At 38.9% G+C, this 20,207-nt stretch overlaps 1 long non-coding RNA gene across 2 annotated transcripts in view; it reads right to left on the minus strand.

Moving 5' to 3' along the window:
* LOC101004954 overlaps positions 1–20,207 on the minus strand; it is a 113,322-nt gene that overhangs the window by 25,401 nt on the left and 67,714 nt on the right. Inside the window, exons 2-3 of one of the 2 annotated variants that reach the window (XR_002524380.2) lie at positions 2,865–2,980; positions 120–2,577 (exon numbers count right to left, since the gene is read on the minus strand). This is a non-coding gene — a long non-coding RNA (uncharacterized LOC101004954). Of the gene's footprint in view, positions 1–119; positions 2,578–2,864; positions 2,981–20,207 lie in introns of those variants that run through there. The other variant, XR_001891477.3, reaches the window with a different exon arrangement.

The raw sequence follows: 20,207 nt of genomic DNA on the forward strand, positions 1-20,207 counted from the left end.
AAATGAATACATGACTTCAATTTAACTTGGTGGTAGTAATTCTTAGAGCTTCTATTTTGGAGTGACTTTCGGCTTAAAAGATTTTTCAAAAGCAACTAATTAATAAAATCACCACAACATACGAATATGCATTTAATCTGAAGCCAACTATTGAAATTTAGTACTGTAAACAAAATCAAAACCCAACAGCAGTGTAGAAGGCTGTCAAAGTGGCAAAATAAATATTTTAAAATAATATCAGAGGTTGCTCCAATATTGAACAAACATAGCACACCTCTTAAATAGAGAAATTTAAATATTTTCTTTTTAAAATTTTGGCATTCCAAAAGAGTCAGTTCAGAAGGCAGATACTTTAAAAACTGTGGGTTTATACTTGGAGCCACATGGTTATTGACTAGAATTTAGTTAAGCATGTGCCTGGAACGCTAGACCTGCTGCCTTTCACAACATTGCTTTTGGAACTCAGCATCTCTCCACTGTTGCTTCCAGAGACCGCTTTTTAAAATGGAAAATTGATTGATGAAATCTTAGGCATGAATACATGCTAATGCATCTAATAAATTAAAATACTGTCATTTTATAAGAAAGGTTTATTGGCTAACTGTGTATTTCTTCTAGTAATTCAAAGTCTAGTGTTTAATTTACAGAATGAAATATAGAAATCAATTACTTGGTCAGGAGTAAGGTGAAATTGATGTTCAAAAGTATGTTTTGGGATGCAACCAGGCTGACTTATCCACTGACTTAAAATTGTAGAAAGTCATATCTGAGCGGTTTTTCCCCCTTCTAAATGTATTGAACAATGTTCAAAATATGAGGAAGCACCTTTGCATTGTCTGGATGGGGTTGTGTGCAGATTAATATCTGGATAATAATTCAGATTTACCCTTCCAAAAAGGATATCACACATATAAAGTAGTGCTAGTATTTATAGGATGGGCATTTACCAGAACAGCTCTTAAAGGCTACATAATAAAATTGCATTAAGGCTGCCTAACTTAATTAACCATAGATACTGAAATGAATTCAGCTAATGGATTCTGCTTCCCCAAAGAGTACTCTCTCTTAATAATAATTTTAAAAGCAAAAACATGTTTTTCCTCCTCTTTTTCATAATATGTAGCCACCTGACCAAGAGTGGGGTTGGGAGAGAGACTGTCCCTACCACCCAGGAGACAGCAGGAGGGAGAGGTCATCTAGTGATTACACTCTTGCTTCTCCTCTCCAAGGGCAAAGGGCTGCCTCAGCAGCTGTCACATCCTGCTGCCCTTTGAAACAGAAAACCAGTCTAGAGTTTCACACTTATCTCCTGCTTTGCATTACCAAATTGGCAGTCTTGCTAGACCCTAGTAAATGCCTTTCATAGATGAAGGTGGTGAAGGCTCTGGGGAATTGTGAGTGGGGAGGGCATTTGTGTTTGGGAAGGGGCAGTACCTGGTTCAGCTGTCTGCCATCCATCAGATGGTTCTGCAGATGAAACAAGCACAGAGGAGGAAAAGAACACACAAGGCCACTTGGTCTATCTCAGGCAGGCAGGCCGAATCATATCTCTGTGTACAGTGAACCACAGAGTCTTGTGAGGAGGTTGCTAGTCATACAGAGGCACATCATGAAGGACTTCAAAGATCCCCATTGTGGACTCACAAATCACAGTTACTCAACTCGCCTTCTAGTCAGACTAGCCCCTGTTTTCCCACATTTCCCATGCAATGTCCTGCTTTTGCCATCTTACTGCTCATTAGCAGTTCCAGCAGAGGGCAGGCGGGGGAAAGGAGAGGAGTGTATATTGTAGCCAAAGATCTCTTCTGAACATGTTAAGGCAAATTTTCTGGATTCTTAGAGCAACAAATGTCTTTCTGTCCAATTTTTTTTTTTTTAAACTATCTGTCTGTATAGGTATTTCTAGTTTTCAGGGCCTCCTTTCTCAAGGAATTTACAATCTGACTTGGGAAAGCAAAATGAAGACACATGAAATAGTGAGAAAGCCATGCTATAAAGCCATCCCTGTTATCCCAAGCAAAGTCATGGGTTTGAAGAGAAGGAAGAGAGGTCTTCATGCACTGAAGTTGATGATAGCAATTGTACATTAAAAATATAAATTGAAGTCAATAATTAGTGCAGAGAAGTGAGACTCAGCAAATGGGCAGATGTAATTGTTGAAAATTCTCTAAACAGGCTTGGGTAACAGTCCCATAGACAGGACTTGTAGGCATCCAGTGAGAATGTGGTTTTTGCAGGACAAACGTCTCACTGGATCTCAGTACCAAACCTTTGTGGTGATCAGCTGGAGTGAAGGGGCTGGGACACCGAGGATTGGTAGGCATTCCGGGAGGAAAAATATTGAGTATCTTTCCATATCATTCATTAAGGTTTGTGTGACAATGTCATGAGCAATTCACTACTGGGAGGTCTTCATCAGATAAACAGGGCTGCAAAATTCATGGCCAAGGAATGTGGGCTGGAGAGACACTCCCAGCCACAGCTGCTACCTGAACACCCAGAGCTGGCTGGGAACCAAGGAGACATGCTGAAACCAGGAGCCTCAGCGACGAGTGGCAACGTTACAGATGCTTAATCCTGAAATGAAAAGTAATTGCTTCTGGCTTAAAGAATAAAGGAAAAACAAGATCAGCCTTGGCTGGATTACATTTTTTTCAAATACAACCATGCTAAAGACTAGGTTCTGCTGCTTGCTTGGTATTTGAAAATGTGAGGAAATGGATGTTTTCTGTCAATGTAATTTAAATCTATCCAGGAGTATTGACATATAACAACACTTGAACGCAAGTACATTTTGATTGATATAATTAAATCAAATGTGTTTACTTTTAGCTGTAAAGGAGGACATCTGAAATTTAACTTACCTAATATAAATTTAGAAGGTCTTTCTTGAAAATAGCTCTTGCTTTGTATTTTGAAGCATTTCCTACTGAAAAGTCTTGGCCAAAGCAACCAGAGCTCCTTTTCCATACAGATAAAACTGCAAATGGAGAAATATGGAAGAAGAGAGAGGGGAAAGGCATTTTAATACCTCTAATATATTTCTGTGATGAAATAGTCTTCTCTAGAGAGAAGAGAATTCGTGAAAATTCACTAAGGAAGAGCTGCAAGTTTAAGTTATTGTTAGAATAATAGAAAGATGACTTTAACCCACAACTAAGTAAGTAATATTTGTGTTCTTACTTGTTTACCCCTCAAGACCTCCAGAATGGCATATGTCGGGAGATGTTCTATATATAGAGTCTGTATTTTCCTTGAAAGCAAGAGAGCAATGACACAGAGTAAAAGCAAAGCAAGAATAAAAGGAAAACAAATCTTGCCTTTCCAGTTCCAATTTTTAAGTTATATGTATTAATTTAAGATATTTGCAGCAGACTCACAATGATGTAGAGCGAATTAATTGAATTATATCTTGTATCCTAGAACTGAAGCTGCTTTGTTTCCTGTTAGGTTGAGTCATATGAAATTGTCTACACAGATAGCAACTTCATATGATTTAACCTAATGCCATAAACCTTCACAGGAATTCATCAACCAATAATAACCAGTAGGAAATAAAACCTAGCTGGTTTTCCCACCATCATTCTGCATGAACACTAATATTATAAAACTAATATAACACATACTATTTTCTTACAGGCCTTAACATCAAGGACATTTTGCATAAAAGAACAAAGGCTATTTACAGACAATGTTCACAGTTTGTGTTTCTGCTTCATTAATTCAAAACAGAAAAAAATAATTCTTACACCAGAAATTTTTTGGATACCACCAGGATGACTTAATCTAACAGAACAGCACAATGACTCTGCCAATTGTGTCTGCTTTTCGTGAGCTCGGACTGATGAACAACTGGAAGGCCAGCCATGGACCTGATAACCTGATCCACAGTGATCACAAACATGAGGACTTCTTTAAATAAAAGGTGTCATACAGCTCATGAGGTAAAGAAACAGCCACGAATAGCACTAAGAATGCAAGAAATGGCCATGAGTTGTACTCTCCATTGGTATATAAAACACAGCTGGTGACCCAAAAAGTCATGGTATTTCCAAAGGCGAGGGACTATGGTACTTAGTAACACTTTGCAGATTTAAAAAGAAAAGAATGCAGTCTTTTTTACAGCAGTGCTCTATCATTCTCTGCCAAGAAAGGGTACTAACTGTTAAATTGGCCCAAATTCTCTTTTTCACATTGAACATGATTCAGATGTTAACATGGTTTCCATTATCACTACAGAAAATTTTTAGATAATCTTTCTGTTCTTGCAAAATACAATAATGTCCAAAGGAAATAGAAATTTAAAGTATAATGTGAACATATATTTTAACTGAGATACACAATGATTGCAAACATTTAAATGATTAGGAAGTATATATTTATGGTATGTTGAATGCAATTTTAACTCAAATATGATACTTGCAGATTTAAGGCAATCTGTTCTCTACATAAAAAATAAGATGATAAAACATAACATAATTATACTAATGCAATTTCTCATGTTATATATTATGAAATCATCAATGACACATTTTCTTTGAATACCAGATGACCTTGAGAAAAGCAAAGTTCTTTCTTCCCCCCCCCCAGATTTCAAGTAAAGAGTCATCTTTTACTACTTGCATTTTGCTTTCTGGTGATGGAACTAGAATTACTGACAATTCAAATATAATTACCAGCATCTCTCTGGGTGAACTAACCGCCTAGTGTCTTAAAACTTGCCTTCAAAAGAAAATATATCTCTTCAAATTATACTGCATTAAAAGTGAAGCTTAACGAGCCTTTAAAATACAGTCTTAAAGTGGTTTCATTCTCCCCATCCCCTTGCCAGTATTTCCCTTCCTCTCTAAGCATCTTTCTCTTCTCCTTCTCCAGGGTGAATTTTGAAGAGATTCTGAGGGATAGCCAACAGGACTATAGCGGTGACTTCCCTCAAGGATTGCTTCATCCAACCCAGTAGGTAGGGCCTGTAAAGGACTTCACATATGACATTTGGAAAATACAGTAATCAGAGTAAACCTAGGAAGTTTTCTAGAATTGCTCTAATGTCAACCTTTATTTCATTTCTTTTAAAGACAATTGATTATTTAAAGCAAAAATAATAAAACTTACCATGGAGCTCTTAACTTATGTAGAAGTATGACAACAGTGCAAAGAACATATTGGAAAACAGAAAATTTGCTTTGTAGGTTTTTTATACTACACATGTAGTGATGTGAAATCATAGTAGATTCTGCTAAGCTCAGGATGCATATTTCAGTCCCTAGATCACCCAAAATAAAACAACAACATATAGTTTTCAATCCAATAGAGGAAATAAAACAAAATATTAAAAAATTCTCGAGCCCGGTGTGGTGGCTTATGCCTATAATCCCAGCACTTTGGGAGGCTGGGTGGGCAGATCATTTGAGGTCAGGAGTTCGAAACTAGCCTGGTCAACGTGGTGAAACTCTGTCTCTACCAAAAAATGCAAAAATTAGCCGGAGGTAGTGGTGTATGCCTGTAGTGCCAGTTACTTGGGAAGCTAAGGTGGGAGAATTGCTTGAACCCAAGAGGTGAAGGTTGCAGTGAGCAGAGGTCACGCCGCTGCCTTCCAGCCTGGGCAACAAAGTGAGACCCTGTCTCAAAATAAGATAAAATTAAATAAAAATAAAAATAATTTAAAAATTCTCAACAAATCAAAAGAAGGAAGAAAAGGAGAAACAAAGGAACAACAACAAAAAAGAGACAAAGCAAAACAAATAGATGGAAGAAAATATAGCATAATGGTAGCTGTAACCTCAACATCAAAAATTTTATTAAGTGTAAAGTGAACAAAACACTCCAATTAACAGGCAGAGATTATCAAACAGAATAAAAAAGCAAGAACTAATGCTATACAGTTTATAAGAGAGATGCTTTATGTATAAAGCATAAGTATAAACAATAAGTTAGAAGTAAAAGGGATAAAAAAGAATATATATATATTTTTAATTTCATTGATCTACTTGTCTGTCTTTTTACTATACCACAATAACTTTATTAATGTATCTTGAATTTAACAAGATCCCTAGGTAATTCATATATACATTAAATTTAAGAAATAATAAGTAGATTGCCCTTTTGAGGTATTCAGCAACGATAAAAAGAAACTTCTTGAGGCCAGTTGCAGTGGCTCACGCCTATAATCCCAGCACTTTGGGAGGCCAAGGTGGGCGGATCACAAGGTCAGGAGTTCAAGACCAGCCTGGCCAATATGTTGAAACTCCATCTCTACTAAAAATACAAAAAAAAAAAAAAAAAAAAAAAAAAAAAAGAAAGAAACTTCTTGAATTGTTACCAATTAGAGAGGAATATCAAGTATTGATTAAGCCACTTACCTAAGGTTACAGAAGTGGACCAGATCCCAGATTTCCTGACTCCCAGACTACTGCAATGTCTACCAAAAACTCAGCTTTATAATTAAGTTTTACTTATTCAATAACAGGCAAGGAAAAAAGTAATTTCTATTTACCGACATATTTACCACTTCTAGCACTAGACATTTTTTTATGTTGATCTGAGTTTCTATCTGGTATCATTTCCTTTAGCCTGAAGAACTTCCTTTAATATTTCTTATAGTATATGTGTACCATTGACACATTCGGTTTTTGCTTGGCAGTGTTTTTCTTCTTCCCCTTCTCCTTTCTTTCTCTCTCTTTTCTTTTCTTTTTCTTTCTTTCTTTCTTTTTCTTTCTCTCTCTCTTTCTTTCATTCTTTCTTTTTCTTTTCTCTTTCTTTCTCTCTTTCTTTCTTTCCTTCTTTCTTTCTTTCTTGCTTTCTCCCTCCTTCCTTCCTTCTCTCCTCTTTTCCTTTCTCTCTCCCTTCTTCCCTTCCCTTCCCATTTTCTCTTTTTTCCTTTCTTTCATTTTTTAAGGGATCTTTATCTTTCACTAGGTTTCTCATCCCAGGTTGACAGGTTTTATTTCTTTTAGCACCTTAAAGGTGTTATTCAATTCTCTTTTGGCCTATTGATAAATCAGCATTATTGTTCCCCTGGGTCTTGCGCAGAATGGGTCTTTTCCTTGTACTGCTATTAAGACTTTTTTCTTTGATCCTCGGCTTTCATAAACTTGGTTATAATGTACCCAGGAGTGGTTTTCTTTGTTTTTTGTCCTGCAGGGTGTTTATTCAGATTCTTACTTTATGGGTTAATATTTTTCACCAAATTGGGAATTTTTTCAGCTACCACTTCTTCAAATGTATTTTCTTCCCCAATTTCTCGTTCATCTTTTTCTGGAACTCCAGTTTCACAGATGTTAGGCCACCTCATACTATTCCACAAGTCAGTGAGGCTCTGTTCATTTTTTTCAGTGCTTTTATCTCTATGTGCTTCAGTTGATATCGTTTATATTGCCATGTCTTCAATGTCACTATTTTTTTTTCTTCTATGGAATCTATTTTGCTGTTAAGCTCATTTAGTGATTTTTTTTTTTCTCATTTTAGGTATTACATGTTTTCAGTTCTAGAATTTCTAGCTGGTTTTCTTTTATAATTTCCACTTTTCTAGTGAGAATTTCTGTTTATTGGAGTCCATATTTTCTTTAAAATTTTAAACATATTTATGAGAGTTGTTTTAAAGCCTTTGCTTGCTAATTTTAACATATCTGCTATCTCTGAGTATGTTTCTATTGACTTAAAAAAATCTATTGTGGTCATGCCTCTTCACATATCTAGTAATTTTTGAATTTTATGCTAGACATTAAATACTACATTATCAGGTCTGGATTTAAAGAGCGTTAAGTTTTGTTACGTTAATTTACTAGTGGATAAGCTTAATTTTTACAAACTGTTTTTAAACTTTATTTGGATGTAGTATAGCCTTGAGTCCAGGGCTAGGTAGCCCTGCTCCTACTGCCTGGCCTTTCTGGGTTCTTCACTGAAAACCCCAGGGAATCACTGAGGACATCTCCACTCGGAACATCTGCATCTCCAGTTCTGTGCACCTTCTGGAATCTCCATCCAGCTTACAGCTCCCCAGTAGCTATTTGCCACCAGACTTTGTAGACTCTCACCCAGAAAGTGAGAAGCTTAGCATTTGTCCAAAGACTTTACAGTACCCACATGCAGATTTCTGGACCTGTTTCTCTGTGCAGCTTTCTCTTCATTACCCTGACCTACAAATTCCAACCACCTCAACAGCCCTGAACTGTGATCTCTGCCTCCTCAGAACAGTAAAGCAACTGTTATCAACTTGGGCTCCACTTTGCTGTGCTTCCAGGAAACAAGACAAAGTGACCAAGGGGTTCATCTCATGTGTTTCCCTTTCCCCAGGGATCAAAGTTCAATACTGCCTGAATTCCAGTGTCTGAAAACAGTTGCTCCATATATTTTGTCCAGTTTTACAGCTATTTATAGTAAGAGAGCTGGTACTAGTAACTTTATCAAAGCCAGAAGCAGAAGTCCTTCACACTGGATACTTTTGCTCATCATCTCCTGCTTGGAATTCTTCCTTATTTTTACTACTCTAATCTTGATTTTCCTCCTAAATTTCTTATTATTCCTTCACTATCTTCTCTTCCTCTTTATCCTTTACCCATGCTTCCTGTGCCTAAATTATATCCATTCTTTAAGACCCAAGGTCTCTCCATAAAGCTTATCCAGTCCCCCACACTGGAATTTATGCCAGGTATAAGTATATATGAACATATATGAACATACTTAACACTTTATTGGCACTGCTTCAGACAGCACTTTGCACTTTCTGCTTTTTGAATGATCATGTCACTTCCATATTGTAAACTCTCTGAAGACATGGACAATGTCTAATTTATCATTGTTTCTTCCACAGAGCTTAACACAGTATTCTTGTATTCAGCTTTAATTCTGATATGGTGCTACTGGTGGTTGCCCAACAATGAGAGAAAACACCATTTGCTGACTACACCCCACACACTCTGCTAGATGCTTTGCACATGTTATCTTGCTTAATTCTTGAGAATGATACTGAAAAGTAAACACAACCCAAATGACAACAAAACCAATGGCTCTGACTGAGATCACACATGCTCAACTGCTGGGATTTCAGTTCTTTGAATCCCTTCCTTTCTTCTGGGAAAATGTGACACTTTTGAGGACCTCCTTGCTGCCCCTTGCTTGTCACTGCCATCATTGCCCCCTTCTCAGGTCCCTCTGGCTTGAGCCTGGTGAGAGGCTGCTTCCCATGTTAGTACCTCCCTAAGAAGTTTTTCTTGCAGCACCACCACCACTGCTGCTTCCACCTATCCCCACCACCACCACCACCACTGCCATTGTTTCTGCAATGCTGCAGCCACTGGTACAGGGCTGCTCCAGGCCAGGCAGTTTCTCATTGCAGCTTGGCCTGCATTAGAGTCCTCTCTTGCTGCTTCTCTTTTGGGTTCTCCAGAGATAACTCTGCCTCTCCTGCCTCCTACCACCTCTGTCTGCAGAGCCATGGGGAAGCCCTGGAGGAGCCACACTACCAGAACACTAGGTGCCTCTGCCTGCCTTTGTCCCCTGGGGTCAGATCTGCTTCTCCTTCAGCCAGATTTTCTCACTATCCACAGCTACCAGTTAGTGGATTGATGTCCCCCTGGTGGTGGATGTCATCGAACAAGCACTCAGTAAATTGTTAAGTGTTTACTAAGAACTTTTTATGTGTATGGAATCCTATTAATTGTCAAGAAAGAAGTTAAAAAAAAAAAAAAAACCAACCAACCAACCAAATTAAGAATTTAAAAACAAACATTTTGTTTGATAAGAGTTCCTTGCTTTAAAAAAGTTGAGATATATTAGACTATATAGGTGCCCTTTATCTTTTTGTTTGTTTGTTTGAAATGGAGTTTCACTCTTGTTGTCCAAGCTGGAGTGCAATGGCGTGATCTCAGCTCACTGCAACCTCTGCCTCCTGGGTTCAAGTGATGCTCCTGCCTCAGCCTCCCGAGTTGCTGAGATTACAGGTACACCCCACCAGGCTAATTTTTTGTATTTTTAGTAGAAACCGGTTTTCACTATGTTGGCCAGGCTGGTCTCGAACTCCTGACCTCAGGTGATCCACCCATCTCAGCCTCCCAAAGTGCTGAGATTACAGGTGTGAGTCACTGCGCCTGGCTGATGTTCTTTAAAGCCCATTTATCAATTTGATATATATGTATACCAAGCCCATGAAGGTACTAGGTTCTGTTCCCAGTACTTGGAATACAAGACAGACAGGATGCCTGCTATAATGGAGCTTCCAATAAACACATAAACTAACATCACTTACTGATAAGTACAATATTGGACAGTGGTAAGTGATGAGAAGAAAATAAAGCAGGAAGATGGGATAGGAAATAATGGCAGGAAAACATGAGATATGGAGGTGGGGGAAGATCTCTGAGGTGACATCTGGGCTAAGTGGCAGGTGATGATGGAGGGAAAGGGCAGTCTAGGGAGGGAGAACTTCAGTGTTGCTGGAATGTAACGATCCAGGAGGTGAATCACAGGGGATGCCGTCAGACAGACAGACTAGCCCAGATCAGGTAGAGCTTACAAGTCCACAATAAAGAGTTCGGATTTTATTATAAATACAGGGAAAACACTGGAAGGTTTCAAATAGGATGGCATGCTGTGATGATATTGCTCAAAGATCATTTTGGCTGCAGTGTAGGCTGCATTGTAGGAAAGCAAGAGCATAAGACCTCAAGACTCCAAGACCCATTAGGAGCTGTCATAACCTAAGTAAGAGATGATAGCTCTATAACTCCATGAAATAAATGTGTGTTTTATTAGATCATGCCCTCTGTTGATAGCCCACTCTAAAGGATACTGGATCTACTGCATAACAAAACTAGATGACAGGGTCACTGGCCTCAAAGACCTTTCTGTAATTCAATGGAGATGACAGGTAAAATTAAAGAGAACAAAGGGTGATAACTTATTAAGGCAATAAAAAGTTGGCAGAGATGAGCAGGCTCTCAACAATAGTCTTTGGCTATGATAAAATCTCCTGGGTCACTCTTCTGAATCACCATAGTGCTACAGAAGAACCAAGGAAACCATCATTCAGATTTTGAATCACAGTAACATAACCAAGCAAACTACAAGCAAAATATGAATATGATTGTCACATATTTGCTGAGCACTTGATAGAATGTTCCAGACATTCTAAGTGCTCATGCTCTAAATGAGTCATTTAGTCGCCAGAACAACACTGAGACAGTGATTATCATCCCCATCTTCTAAATGAAAAAATCACAGCTTAGGACATGGTGACTTGCCCACTGTTACATACGCTAAAAAGCATGAGAACCCATCCTCAAACCTTGACTAGTCTGCTCCCAAAACCAGGCTTATAAGGATGATGGCAGTGTTTCCCAGGGTTGCCTGATGATAAGAACTATCTGTGGCACTCGTTAAAAATACAAATACTTATTCTCATTCCCTACCCCATGCCAGACCCACTGAATCAGAATTTCCAGGGAGGGGTCTGGTAAGCTATTTCTTTTAACAATGGCCCTCAATGATTCTTTTTTTATTTTTAATTTTGAGACGGAGTTTCACTCTTGTTGCCCAGGCTGGAGTGCAATGGCGTGATCTCAGCTCACTGCAACCTCTGCCTCCTGGATTAAAGCAATTCTCCTGTCTCAGCCTCCCAAGTAGCTGAGATTATAGGCACACACCACCACGCCCAGCTGATTTTTTTTTTTTTTTTTTAGTAGAGACAAAGTTTCACCATGCTGGTCAGGCTGGTCTCAAACTCCTAACCTCAGGTGATCCACCTGCCTTTGCCTCCCAAAGCCAAATATTATTATTACCATATTATCTTTTTCTTAATATCATAATTATTCTTATTATATGTCTCACACCAGAGTAGGTCATACCTAACAAAAAAGAAACACAGATAAATGGAGAATATAATACAGCAAAACAATCAAGGCAGGTGATAGTAGACACTTCTAGGAAGAAGTAAGTTTTGGGCTGAATTTTGGAAGACCTGCTAAGAGGGCAAAGTATTTCATGAAAGAGACAAGAATAGGAGAACCAGGTGCATACAGCACTGATAGGAATTGATGTCCCAAGGAGAGAAGGTGATTTGATCCAGTGTACACACCACTGCTCAGTTCTTACATAGGTTCAAGCAGGTTTAGAGCACTTGTGGTTTACTGAACCTGTCTATATCCTTGGCCAGATCTTGACCAAGATTGTGCTAGAAGGGAAATACTTGAAATAATACTCTATTATCATTATCTGAGATTAAAGGGTCAGAAAGAATCCTGATTTGAGAATTTTTTGTTTTTTTTAAATTAAACTTGTTTAACTGACTTCCTACAGTAGACAAATGATCTCAAAAGAGAACCTTACTTGGAATATTATAATAATAGAAAATTTTCTTTAATTGATTTATAGACATTTTTAGTACATTTTAAACTGGATGTCATAGAAGCCATGTCCTAAATTCTTCTATAGCATTACCTTTAACAGCCTGCAACTTAACCAGCAGATGTTCATTGGATGCTGACTTTATACCAGACACTGTGAGCAGCTCAGAGGAGACAAAAGATGTATAAAGTGTGGCTATTAATCATGAGGATTCAGAATCCAGTGGGAGAAGACAAACAACCAGATATGTAATTCCATGATAAGTTCTAGAAGGAAGGTTGTACAAATGAAGGGCTGGGGTGCACTAAAGAGAGAGCTCCTCGGTCTGCCTGGGCCTAACAGGGCAACATGGATGGCCTTGCCTGCTGGGTTTTGAAGTATTCACCAGATTTCACCAGGAAAAGGATGCAGAAAGTCTTCCCACCATGGATAGAGAAGGAAGAATGACAGAGGTCAGTGTGAAAGAGTGAGCACTCAGTCCCATGGGTTATCACAGAATCATACTCTGCAGTTCACAATTTTTTCATTCTGCAGCAGTTTTTTTAAAAAAATAAATTACCTATTAGCATTTAAAATAGGGCAGTATTAGTATACACATCTTTATTTCTGACTTAATGGAAACAAAGATTTCACAACACTCGGCCCACATCCTCTCATAGTAACACTCACCTGGTCCCAAGTAAGAGCTGCCCCCTTCAGACAGGGCTCCCGATCCCCAGTTCACCGTAGACCCACACCCTAAAGTCTTTTATTCCCAGCCCTCTATGCGGGCATTTGAGTTTGTGACCCAGGTAGAGCTTAGGCTATGAGGTGGTAGGAGAACACCTTGAACAAGGATGTGATGTCATTGTAGCTTGAAGCAAAAGAGTGAATGGCCTTGCTTGCTAAGCTTATTCAGACTTTACCATGTGGGTGATGAGGAAGGGAATGACTACTGATAGAGTGAAGCAAGGTAGAGAAATGATGACAACTGATTTTTAGGAAGCTGCCTTGGATAGATGACTTGGAGGCATTTAGACTGAAGACAGAAACATAGGAGGCCACCACAAAGGTTCAGGTAAGAGGCAATGAAGAGTGGTAGGTAGAGAGTGACCATGGGAATAGAAAGGAGTGCCAGAGGCACAAAACAAGAAGAGGGGGTAGAGGCATAAATTCTTTTCTAAATTGTTTAACACGAAACATCTAGAAAATTTGAAAGAACAGTAAAATAAATATCTCTACAGTCTCTTCAATGTAGATTCAACAATTGTTACTATTTTGCCATATTTGCTTTATCTTTCCATACACACACACACACATATATTTTGAAAGTTGTTGAAGTCATTTCACGTCACACCTAAACATTAACACCTAAATATACATCTTCTGTAGGCCAGATGCAGTGGCTGATGCCTGTAATCCCAGCACCTTGGAAGGCTGATTCAGACAGATTGTTTCAGCCCAGGAGTTTGAGACCAGTCTAGGCAACATGGTGAAACCCTATCTCTACAAAAAATACAAAAATTAGCCAGGTGTGCTGACATGCACCTGTAGTCCCAGCTACTTGGGAGACTGAGGTAGAAGGATTGCTTGAGCCCAGGAGGTTGAGGCTGGAGTGAGTCATGTTTGTGCCACTGTACTCCAGCCTGGGTGAAAAAGTGAGACCCTGCTTCAAAATAAATAAATAAATAAATAATTAAATAGCATCTCCTAAAAATAAGAATTTTCTTATGCATAACCACAATGTCATTATCATTTCTAATAAAATTAATATTAGTTCCTTAATATCATATAATATCCATGTTATTTAATATATGCTCATATTCAGGTTTTCCCTAAATGTTTCTAAAAATTTTAGCTGTATTTTTCAAGCTAAGAGTCCTTTGAGGTTCATGTATTTGGTCGTTATGGCCTTTTAGTCTCTTTTAACCTGGGACAGCTCCCCCAGTCCTTCTCCCCCCATGAAAATGACTTTTGGAGGAATAAAAAAAATAGTTGTTATATAGAATATCTCAAATTCAGATTCTTCTGCAGGTTTCTTTGTAATTTGATATTTCTTTGATTCCCTGTAACTCCTATTTTACACAGGTTAGGCCTGTGTAAAAGCTTACTTAGATTCAGGTTAAGCCCTTTTGGCAAGAATACTTCATAAATGATTTCATGAATTTCTTCTGTACCCCATCAGGAGGAACATAATACAAACTTGTCCCATATTAGTAATTGTAAGTTCGATCACTTGGTTAAAGTGGTGACTGCCAGATCTCTCCTTTGCACTTTTTACAATTAGGAAGTGACATGTTCTGTGATGCTTTGTAACTGTGTGGATAACCTGTTTTGCAATAATCTTTTACTATTAAAGATCCTTGCCTGAATCAATTAGTTCATTGGGAGTTGCAAATTAGTAAATTTCAAATATTATCACTCCTTCATTGGCATTCTTCTCTAAAGATGAGTTTTCCCTCATTAAGTAGATGATATAAAATTCCTTTTAAAAAGGCAAGGTAAGATAGGACAAGGTGGCCGAATAGGAACAGCTGTGGTCTGCAACTTCCAGTGTGATTGACGCAGAAGACAGGTGATTTCTGCATTTCCAACTGCAGTACCTGGTTCATCTCACTGGGGCTGGTTGGACAGTGGGTGTAGCCCACGGAGGGTGAGCTGAAGCAGGGCGGGTGTCGCCTCACCTGGGAAGTGCAAGGAATTGGGGGGATTTCTCTTTCTTAGCCAAGGGAAGCCGTGATAGAATGTACCTGGAAAAACAGGATACTTCCGCCCAAATACTGAGCTTTTCCCAGGGTCTTAGCAACCAGCAGACAGGGTGATTCTCTCCCGTGCCTGGCTCAGCAGGTCCCATGCCAACAGAGCCTTGCTCACTGCTAGGGTAGCAGTCTGAGATCAATCTGTGAAGTGGCAACCTGGCTGGGGGAGGGGCGTCTGCCATTGCTGAGGCTTAAGTAGGTAAACAAAGTGGCCAAGCAGCTCAAAGTGCTTGGAGCCTACCACAGCTCAACAAGGTCTACTGCCTCTAGACTCCACCTCTGCAGGAGGGCATAGCTGAACAAAAGGCAGCAGACAACTTCTGCAGACTTAAATGTCCCTTTTCTGACAGCTTTAAAGAGAGCAGTGGTTCTCCCAGCAAGGTGTTTGAGCTCTGAGAACGGACAGACTGCCTCCTCAAGTGAGTCCCTGACCCCCGTGTAGCCTAACTGGGAGACACCTCCCAGTAGGGGCTGACACACACCTTATATAGGTGGGTGCCCCTTTGGGATGAAGCTTCCAGAGGAAGGATCAGACAGCAATATTTGCTGTTCTGCAGTCTATGCTGGTGATAGCCAGGCAAACAGGGTCTGGAGTGGAACTCCAGCAAATGCCAACAGACCTGCAGCTGAGGGACGTGACTCTTAGAAGGAAAACTAACAAACAGAAAGGAATAGCATCAACATCAACAAAAAGGTCATCTACACCAAAACCCCATCTGTAGGTCACCAACATCAAAGACCAAAGGTAGATAAAATCACAAAGATGGGGAAAAACCAGAACAGAAAAGCTGAAAATTCTAAAAATCAGAGCACTTATTCTCCTCCAAAGGATCACAGCTCCTCGCCAGCAGTGGAACAAAGCTGGATGGAGAATGAGTTTGATGAGTTGACAGAAGTAGGCCAGTAATAACAAACTTCTCTGAGCTAAAGGAGGCTGTTCAAACCCATCACAAGGAAGCTAAAAACCTCAAAAAAAGATTAGACGAATGGCTAACTAGAATAAACAGTGTAGAGAAGACTGTAAATGACCTGATGGAGCTGAAAACCATGGCATGAGAACTTTGTGACACATGCACAGGCTTCAATAGCCAATTCGATCAAGTGGAAGAAAGGGTATCAGTGATTGAAGATCAAATTAATGAAATAAAGCAAGAAGACAAGGTTATAGAAAAAAGAGTAAAAAGAAACAAATAAAGCCTCCAAGAAATATGGGACTATGTGAAAAGACCAAATCTACGTTTGATTGGTGTACCTGAAAGTGATGAGGAGAATGGAACCAAGTTGGAAAACACTCTTCAGGATATTATCCAGGAGAACTTCCCCAACCTAGCAAAGCAGGCCAACATTCAAATTCAGGAAATATAGAGAACACCACAAAGATACTCCTCGAGAAGTATCTTTGAGGATACTCCAAGATACATAATTATCAGATTTACCAAGGTTGAAATGAAGGGAAAAGTGTTAAGGACAGCCAGAGAGAAAGGTCGAGTTACCCACAAAGGGAAGCCCATCAGACTAACAGCAGATCTCTCAGCAGAAACCCCACAAGCCAGAAGAGAGTGGGGGCCAATATTCAACATTCTTAAGGAAAAGAATTTTCAACCCAGAATTTCATATCCAGTCAAACTAAGCTTCATACGTGAAGGAGAAATAAAATCCTTTACAGACAAGCAAATGCTGAGAGAATTTGTCACCACCAGGCCTGCCTTACAAGAGCTCCTGAAGGAAGCACTAAATGTGGAAAGAAGTAACCGGTACCAGCCACTGCAAAAACATGCCAAATTGTAAAGACCATCGATGCTATGAAGAAACTGCATCAATTAATGGGCAAAATAACCAGTAAACATCATAATGACAGGATCAAATTCACACATAACAATATTAACCTTAAATGTAAATGGGCTAAATGCCCCAATTAAAAGACACAGACTGGCAAACCGGATAAAGAGTCAAGACCCAGCAGTGTGCTGTATTCAGGAGACCCATCTCACCTACAAAGATGCACATAGGCTCAAAATAAAGGGATAGAGGAAGATCTACCCAGCAAATGGAAAGCAAAAAAAAGCAGGGGTTGCAATCCTAGTCACTGATAAAACAGACTTTAAACCAACAAAGATCAAAAAGAGACAAAGAAGGCCATTACATAATGATAAAGGGATCAATTCCACAAGAAGAGCTAACTATCCTAAATATATATGCACCCAAAACAGGAGGACCAGATTCATAAAGCAAGTCCTTAGAGACCTACAAAGAGACTTAGATTCCCACACAACAATAATGGGAGACTTTAACACCCCACTGTCAATATTAGACAGATCAACGAGACAGAAGGTTAACAAGGATATCCAGGACCTGAATTCAGCTCTGCAACAAGCAGACCTGATAGACATCTATAGAACTCTCCACCCCAAGTCAACAGAATATACATTCTATTCAGCACCACATCGCACTTCTTCTAAAATTGACCCCATAATTGGAAGTAAAGCACTCCTCAGCAAATATAAAAGAACAGAAATCACAACAAACTGTCTCTCAGACCACACTGCAATCAAATTAGAACTCAGGGTTAAGAAACTCACTCAAAACTGCACAATACATGGAAACTGAACAGCTTGCTCCTGAATGACTACTGGGTACATAATGAAATGAAGGCAGAAATAAAAATGTTCTTTGAAACCAGTGAGAAGAAAGACACAATATACCAGAATCTCTGGGACACATTAAAAGCAGTGTGTAGAGGGAAATTTATAGCACTAACTGCCCACAAGAGAAAGCAGGAAAGATCTAAAATCATTACCCCAACATCACAATTAAAAGAACTAGAGAAGCAAGAGCAAACACATTCAAAAGCTAGCAAAGGCAAGAAATAACTAAGATCAGAGTAGAACTGAAAGAGATAGAGACACAAAAAACCCTTCAAAAAATCAATGAATCCAGGAGCTGGTTTTTTGAAAAGATCAACAAAATTGATAGACCACTAGCAAGACTAATAAAGAAGAAAAGAGAGAAGAATCAAATAGATGCAATAAAAAATGATAAAGGGGATATCACCACCAATCCCACAGAAATACAAACTACCATCAGAGAATACTATAAACACCTCTATGCAAATAAACTGGAAAATCTAGAAGAAATGGATAAATTCCTGGACACATACACCCTCCCAAGACTAAACCAGGAAGAAGTTGAATCTCTGAATAGACCAATAACAGGCTCTGAAATTGAGGCAATAATTAATAGCCTACCAACCAAAAAAAGTCCAGGACCAGACGATTCACAGCCAAATTCTACCAGAAGTACAAAGAGGAGCTGGTACCATTCCTTCTGAAACTATTCCAATCAATAGAAAAAGAAGGAATCCTTCCTAACTCATTTTATGAGGCCAACATCATCCTGATACCAAAGCCTGGCAGAGACACAACACAACAAAAAAAGAGAATTTTAGACCAACATATCTGGTGAACATCGATGCAAAAATCCTCAGTAAAATACTGGCAAACTGAATCCAGCAGCACATCAAAAAGCTAATCCACCAGGATCCAGTTGGCTTCATCCCTGAGATGCAAGGCTGGTTCAACATACACAAATCAATAAGCATAATCCATCACATAAATAGAACCAATGACAAAAACCACACGATCATCTCAATAGATGCAGAAAAGGCCTTCAACAAAATTCAACAGCCCTTCATGCTAACAACTCTTAATAAACTAGGTATTGATGGAACGTATCTCAAAATAATAAGAGCTATTTATGACAAACCCACAGCCAGTATCATACCGAATGGGCAAACCTGGAAGCATTCCCTTTGAAAACTGGCACAAGACAAGGATGCACTCTCTCTCACCACTCCTAGTCAACATAGTGTTGGAAGTTCTGGCTAGGGCAATCAGACAAGAGAAGGAAATAAAGCATATTCAATTAGGAAAAGAGGAAGTTAAATTGTCCCTGTTTGCAGATGACATGATTGTATATTTAGAAAACCCCATCATCTCAGCCCAAAAGCTCCTTAAGCTGATAAGCAACTTCAGCATTCTCAGGATACAAAATCAACGTGCAAAAATCATAAGCATTCCTATACACCAATAACAGACAAACAGTAAGCCAAATCATGAGTGAACTCCCATTCACAATTGCTACAAAGAGAATAAAATACTTAGGAATCCAACTTACAAGAGACGTGAAGGACCTCTTCAAGGAGAACTACAAACCACTGCTCAACAAAATAAAAGAAGACACAAACAAATGGAAGAGTATTCCATGCTTACGGATAGGAAGACTCAACATTGTGAAAATGGCCATACTGCCCAAAGTAATTTATATATTCAATGCCATCCCCATCAAGCTACCAATGACTTTCTTCACATAATTGGAAAAAACTAATTTAAAGTTCATATGATGCCAAAAAAGAGCCTGCACTGCCAAGACAATCCTAAGCAGAAAGAGCAAAGCTGGAGGCATCATGCTACCTGACTTCAAACTATACTGTAATCCTACAGTAACCAAAACAGCATGGTACTGGTACCAAAACAGCGATATAGACCAATGGAACAGAACAGAGGACTCAGAAATAACACCATACATCTACAACCATCTGATCTTTGACAAACCTGACAAAAACAAGAAATGGGGAAAGGATCCCCTATTTAATAAATGATGCTGGGGAAACTGGCTAGTCATATGTAGAAAGCTGAAACTGTATCCCTTCCTTACACCTTATACAAAAATTAATTCAAGATGGATTAAAGACTCAAATGTTAGACCTAAAGCCATAAAAACCCTAGAAGAAAACCTAGGCAATACCATTCAGGACATAGGCATGGGCAAAGACTTCATGACTGAAACGCCAAAATCAATGGCAACAAAAGCCAAAATAGACAAATAGGATCTACTTAAACTAAAGAGCTTCTGCATGGAAAAAGAAACTACCATCAGTGTGAACAGGCAACCTGCAGGATGGGAGAAAATTTTTGCAATCTACCCATCTCACAAAGGGCTAATATCTAGAATCTACAAAGAACTCAAACAAATTTACAAGAAAGAAAACAAACAACCCCATGAAAAAGTCAGCAAAGGATATGAACAGACACTTCTCAAAAGAAGACATGTATGCACTCAACAGACACATGA

The sequence above is a fragment of the Papio anubis genome, chromosome 1 (assembly GCF_008728515.1).
Source record: "Papio anubis isolate 15944 chromosome 1, Panubis1.0, whole genome shotgun sequence".
In the NCBI taxonomy this organism is placed as follows: Eukaryota; Metazoa; Chordata; class Mammalia; order Primates; family Cercopithecidae; genus Papio; species Papio anubis.